At 47.7% G+C, this 6,371-nt stretch overlaps 1 protein-coding gene across 1 annotated transcript in view; it reads right to left on the bottom strand.

Moving 5' to 3' along the window:
• The window catches only part of Rasef (RAS and EF-hand domain containing), a 58,478-nt gene extending 53,227 nt beyond the window's left edge, over nt 1-5,251 (bottom strand). The window contains exons 1-2 of the mRNA XM_023701837.1: nt 5,136-5,251; nt 4,795-4,903 (exon numbers count right to left, since the gene is read on the bottom strand). The gene's annotated coding sequence lies outside the window, so the exon portion shown is untranslated. The remainder of the gene's footprint in view (nt 1-4,794; nt 4,904-5,135) is intronic.
• Between the last annotated feature and the right edge of the window lie 1,120 nt (nt 5,252-6,371).

The raw sequence follows: 6,371 nt of genomic DNA, 5'->3' as shown, positions 1-6,371 counted from the left end.
AGACCCTGCACACACATAAAACAAAACAAAACAAAACAAAAACTAAAAGAATCTCCAGCTTTTATCTACCCACACTACTATGTCAACATCAGACATAAAGAGTAGTGTCAGGTATCTGTCTCTTTTACCCAAAGATAGAACTACCGACCAAATATGCCAAACCAAAGCAAAATCTGCTATAAAAAGGTTCTTGCGCATTTTCTTAACACATTTTGCCTTTGAAATAAAATGCTATTAGCATTGCTAATTTAACACTTTAATAGCTAAGTCCTCCTCAGGGGACTGTTTCTCACAAGGCGAAGCTTCTGGAGAGGCTCCCCTGCCCGTCTCACATCTAACTTTGCCACCCTTGCTCACTGCTAAAACATTTAGTTGCTTTTTTCCATTTTTTTTTTCTGCAGAACTGAAGAATGAATTTTTTTGAATGTGCTTTAGAAAGGTAGTCAAAGCTTCTATTGAAATTTGACTTTTTTTACTTTAGAGAAAGATCAGTCATCCTGAAAGCAGATCCACAGTCAAGCTCCCTAAACTGCAGCTCACCAGAGGGTCACATCATCTTCCTATCCACAGTCGCTATCTCCCAAAACAATCTGACCTCAGCCAACCGGAAGTATCAGGAAAAGCAGCAACGGTCTTTCCTTAATTGGGTCATCACCTTAGCTTACTGGTTCAGCAGATAAGGAAAAGCAATTTCAGTGATATGTACATTGACATTTATCTGGCTTTATATTTTTTATCCTAAACCTTTATTTACATTCCTTCAGTCTCCATTACTCTTCCTGTCACCTGAGCACATTCCTCACCCATCTGCTTGGTTAGTGTCTCCTCTGGGCAGTAAAACTGGAAGAAATACTACTAACTAAATGGGACTAAATGCTTAATGGTTGCTTTAAGCCAAAGCACTGAAGGAGAAGCTGCAGTAAGTTATTAGAATAAGTCACCTGAATGGACAAGGAGACTGTGAACACAGGAGGCAGTGGTGTTTGACTGCTCCTGGGTAGAACTTCTTAAGGACCCTCCCCCACCACCACCGTCCTTGGCTCACAAAGCAGAGGATTAAAAGTAATCTCATGAGGCTGCTGGTGAGATGACTCAGTGGTCTAAAGCACCTACTTAGAACAAGCTAAGCTAAGCAAAGCACAGGGACCGCGGTTCAATCCCCCAGCACCACATGCCAGCCAGCCCTGCCCCCTGGTGGGCTGAGCTGGCCACACACACACACACATACACACACAATAAATAAATAAAATAAAATAAAAAAATTAAAAAAATAAAAGTAATCTCATGACTATTATAAGGTCCCAGGCACAGCATGACAGACTCCCACAGACTTACCTTAGCAGGAGCTGAGTCCCCTCCACCCCCAGAGCCAGACACCAATTCTTATCTTTTTTGAAATAATGTAACTCCACATATTATCTCTGTCTTTCTAAATAGTATAATTTCAACAGAAATAATTTAGGACCATGGCGCTTCTTTGTGGAACTATCAATATACTGTAAATGAAACTGAAAGGGGGGTTGTGATATAAAAATGTGAATGACATAAAACTTTAAATAACAATACTTTCAGAATGATGGCCACACTGAGACTACTTGAAATCCAGTATTTAGCACCATGAGGAATCCAAAAGACTGAAAGTGAGGGGGAAAAAGTCTCAGGAACAATTCTGCTTGGACTAGGAACCACCTGCCTTCAAACAGGTTTTACAAAACGTTTGTCCATCTGCTTTCCAGATCTGTAGGAGTCTCAGGATGGAAGGACACACAGACAAGAATGAATCACCACACAGCAGCCCGACAGCAAGGATAGCAAATACATCCAGGAGCTCAGAAAGCTGAGCTCCCACCAGCCTGCTTGCAAGTCCTGGTGACATCACTACACGACAGTCCAGAAAAAGAACAGATTTTGTAACAAGGAACCTTGGCTGGCAAGTTATGCTTATTAGAATTTGCACAAAATTAGTCCCTGCACCTCACCGCGCGCATCCTCATACTCACCAAATACTCAGGTCAGGCCACTCCAGGCAGCACGGGACATCTAGCAGGCACAAAGCAGAGATTTTCCAAGTGGCCATTAATGGCAAGGTGGATAAATAAGCTGCAGCATCTCTCCACAGTGACGTACTCTAAAGCCATGAACAAGGACAACTACTACAAGCTCTCAGACATAAGGTTGAGTGAAAGAAGACAAATGCATTATGTGATCCTCTAAAAGTTGAAACTTAGGTAAAGTCCCATACTGGGACAAGTATGGGGGAAGGGAAGGCTGGCTACACTGTGGAAAATACATTAGTGGTCACTTCAGTGCTGCTTTCCTTCCTGAGTTATCTTATATTACCAACTCTCCTCAGTAGTCCACTGGGCTTTATCTGCTGGCTGACCTTACTGTAACCTACCTTGAAGCAACCAAGGCCATTCTGAACTTGAGGACCATCTACCCCAGTCAGGGTTTAAACTAACAGGCCTCACAGCTCCACATTAGGCGGGCACACAATTCCTCCACATACTTCTGTCCCTATAGCATTTGACGGAAACGGTTCCCTGCTAATTTGTGTCAGCATCCCACTGTGGAAACTTAGTCAGGAACACACTAGGCTCGTTGCCTTGAGGGCACATTCACTATACACTATACACTAACGAAGAATGAACTGTCTTCATGCTACATTCAAGTTTAAGCACTTTAAAAGTCAAATATCAAAAGATCAGAGACAATCAAAGGAAAATTTATGAGTTTATCGTCTATCAGGCCAGCATTCCCTTTCCAGGTGTTTTCTCTATACTCAAGTCCTGAGCAATAGGGCCAAGCTCATACTCTCCCTTCTCATTTCCTTAGAGTTTAATACACACACAAATCAGTGGGCCCAGGGAGGGACCTGGAGCTCACATTTTTAGGAGATTTCAGCTGTAGCCTATGTGGCAGGTCTGAGGCCCTTGACTGGCAAAACCTGGGGAAAGACCTGATTTTAAACCAGTGTGTCAAAACTCCTAAGAACTGATTCAAGAATCTAGCAGTTCTCTTGTGGCTGAGTTTTAGGATCTATACCAGGCAAAATAATTCTAGACCTCTTTGTGTATCTCAAATGACATCCTAGTCAGCAACTACCAACACAGGGACAAAGTCATTGGGCACAGCAGACAAGAACACAGTCCCATTCCATGGGAATTCTGAGTGTTCCCTATTAAAACACCAGCCCTCAGCCTTCTTGGCAGAGTTTCTTTTCTTTACTGGGCACTTAACAGACAGGAGCAGCTCCAGCAGGAGATGGAAAGGAAGCCAGCCAGCAGTTGGCTGCCTGGCAAGGTCCCCTGTGTGGCTCACGTGCAGGCCAGGGCTGCTGGAACAAAGATGGCTCCTCTCTATAAGTTGCTTGGTCTGAAGTCCACACATTTTGATAAAGAGTAACCTCTGAATCCTGAATATCTGCAGAGTGTGAAACTCTCTTTCACCAAAATAATGCCAGGCACCAGAAATTACCATGGTTACATCACAGGTCTGCTGTCTGCCTCCCTACCCAAGCCCAGACCACACTTTCTCCCTCCTTCCAGGATTTGCTGGGCCTGATACCAGTTTCCTTCCCGAGTTATCTTACATAACCAGCTCTCCTCATAGCCACCTGATTTTATCTGCTGGCTGACCTTCTTCTAGCCTACCAGGAAGCCACAAGGGCATTCCTGAACTTGAAGACCATGTACCCCAGCCAGGGCTTAAACTAACAAGTCTCACAACTCCAGTTTAAGAGAACATGCAGTTCTTCAGGATACTTCCCTCTCTAGAGCATTCAATGGAAACAGTTCTTTGATTTTTCTAAGAGAAATGGAACTTAAAGAGCTTAGATACACTGTCACATTTCCCAAGGGCCATGTTCAGCCTTTCCTAATGAAGTGTTATTTTCTCTCTGAAATCACAGTTGTTGGGGATGGGAGCTTCACCCCGCATTGCTTAGTATTCTGCTTGAATGATCTCTGAAAGGGAAATATTGTCAATACAACAACACTTTGCCTCTACAGAAACAAACCAGTCTTTCAGCATCCATTCTTCCCAAACTGGAAATAAATGCCCGAAGAGTGGGCCTGGGGCAGGGCACCATCAGGTAAGATAAAGTGCCAGGCAGGAAAGAGAACCCCAAGTGGAGTGCCACACCTCCTGGGAAAGACTGTAATTCCCCTATTTTTTTTAAAAAAATATGAAATTATATATAAAATAAGCCCCAGCATATCACATAGTAAAATTAACAACGAAGTTTTTTTTTTTTCTTTTGAAACATTAAAAAAAAAAAATGTAACGTCAAAGAAAAATTCCTATTTGTCCTTTGGGCTGCCTTCATTTACAACAGGTGCAGTTTCCTGAAAATAACACCGGGCCTTTAAATGTTATTTGATGAATTTTTAAGGAGTAAAACCTGCGCTATGAGTGTCACCTGCACTATGGACTCACCCTTCGGCGTTCTAAAACTTACTGAGTTTTAATCAGCTAGACCCAAATTAAGTCATCAGTGAGAAATGACACAAAGAAAGGCGAGGGTCCACAGCCCCGTTCAAAAGTTTTCTTCTTCCCAGGTGGAGACGCCGCATCTTACCTCCTGGCAAACACCAAGCCCAGCGCACACCCCTCTCTCCGCAGAGCTTTTCACGCCCGAGCGAGTCGGCCCCAGCCTCGCTCCACACCGCGGTCTCCACCCCGAGCGAGGCGGTGGCGGCGGCGGCGGCGGGGCGGCCCCAGCCTGGCCAGCTGGAGCTGGAAGCAGGCGCAGGTGCGCGGGCTGCTTCTAAGCCTTAAGCCTCAGATACGCACCCGGCCAATGAAAATGATGCCTTGCAGATGACAGCCTAGTAATGACACCCGGAGGCAATAACATGCCAGCCCAAATCCAGAACGCGCTGGGCGCCAAACGCTGAACTGCCTGGAAAAGAGACAGCTGGTGACACCCCAGGCCGCCGGGGGCTGGAGCGGCGTAAAGAAGCCGGGAGAGGAAGCGGGAGCCTCTCCGCCCGCCCAGACCCCTGCAGGCCGCACCCCGCCCCGGCCCTGCGGGGCTCGGCCACCCCGGGGCTGCCGCCTCCCCACCGCGTCCAGCTCCCGGCCCAGAGCCGCGCCTCGGACTTCGGCAAGGTCCTGGGCAGCTCTCCGCTCACTTTCTGGGCAGAAGTTTGTTCTTCAATCAGAGAGAAGCGCAGCTCCACTGCAGAAACGTCCCGCACGGCGCGGCGGCGGGGTCCCCGCACCTGGGCTGAGCGCGGCCGGCTGCGGCGCTCGCTCGCAGGTTCCCGTCGGAGAAGCCGGCGCCGGCTCAGGCGGCCAAGGCGGGGCCTGCAGCGGGGCCCGCGGGCGGCTCCATGCCGGCCCCGCCAGGCTCCACCCCCGGCAGGGAACCGGGCCAAGCAGGCCGCCGGAGCCGGGCGACCGCGCCTCCCAGGCGAGCGTCCCGCAGACCCCACCGCGGGGCGCACGGAGACCCGGCCGCGCACGCCGAGGCTTCCGCCGAGCGGCTCAGGTACAGAAAGCCGCCAAGTGCCCGGCCTTCCGCGTGTGAGTCCTGAGCGCCCGCGGAGACAGCCTCTAGGAAAGACGGCTGTAGCTTGGTTTCCGTTTTATTTTGACTTTTGCTTTCTAAAAGCCATATGGAAACTGTGTATCCCGTTACTTACCGCGCCCCTGGTTCCGAGCCAGGCGGCAGTTTTGTGCCTCGGGGTACTTTTGGTGATACTTGAGGATTGTTTTGCTTGTTTTAATTTGAGGAGAGAATGCTACTGGCATCCGTAGATAGATGCTAGAAATGCTGCCAACATTTGATGGTGCACAGAACTGCTGCGTCCATCTCTCCAGCACCACTGGAAGAATTATCTGGCCAAAAATGCAATAGTGCTGAGGTTGAGAAACACTCGCTCTTAACACCACCACCACCAGCAGCAGCAGCAGCAGCATGGTGTCCCAGTTAGAGAACTACAGGTCCTCTCTTCAGGAGCCCTCTGCGTTGGGACTACTGGGGAGATCTGCGCAACGACCTCTTTAGTAGTGACCTCCGTACTTCATCAGCTGATTAACTTTACAGCACATTTTCAGAACGAAATGTAAATATCAGACAGATCCTTTTAACTGTTCTTGCTTCTACCTAACGACCGTTTTCCAGCTTCAGCAGAAATTCGATCCCGCTTTTCCTACCAGAATTTCCACAATTTCATTGTCATTTGTAAGTACACTTCCAGTGTCAGCTCAAGTAACAAGCTTCCAAAATGCCTTTGAATAACCCAGCAAAGCTCATGGGGAAAAAAATCAAGGTTATATAACCTGTCTCTAATCATTTTTTCAAGAAACAGGAGACGGTTCTTTTGTGTTTTACCATCCAGAAACTGCCAGCCAGGAAATGGAGA

This window comes from Octodon degus, unplaced genomic scaffold (assembly GCF_000260255.1).
Source record: "Octodon degus isolate 3935 unplaced genomic scaffold, OctDeg1.0 scaffold00141, whole genome shotgun sequence".
NCBI classification, from domain to species: domain Eukaryota; kingdom Metazoa; phylum Chordata; class Mammalia; order Rodentia; family Octodontidae; genus Octodon; species Octodon degus.
Note: the sequence above shows the minus strand (reverse complement) of the source record. Positions and strands in the feature narration are given on the sequence as shown.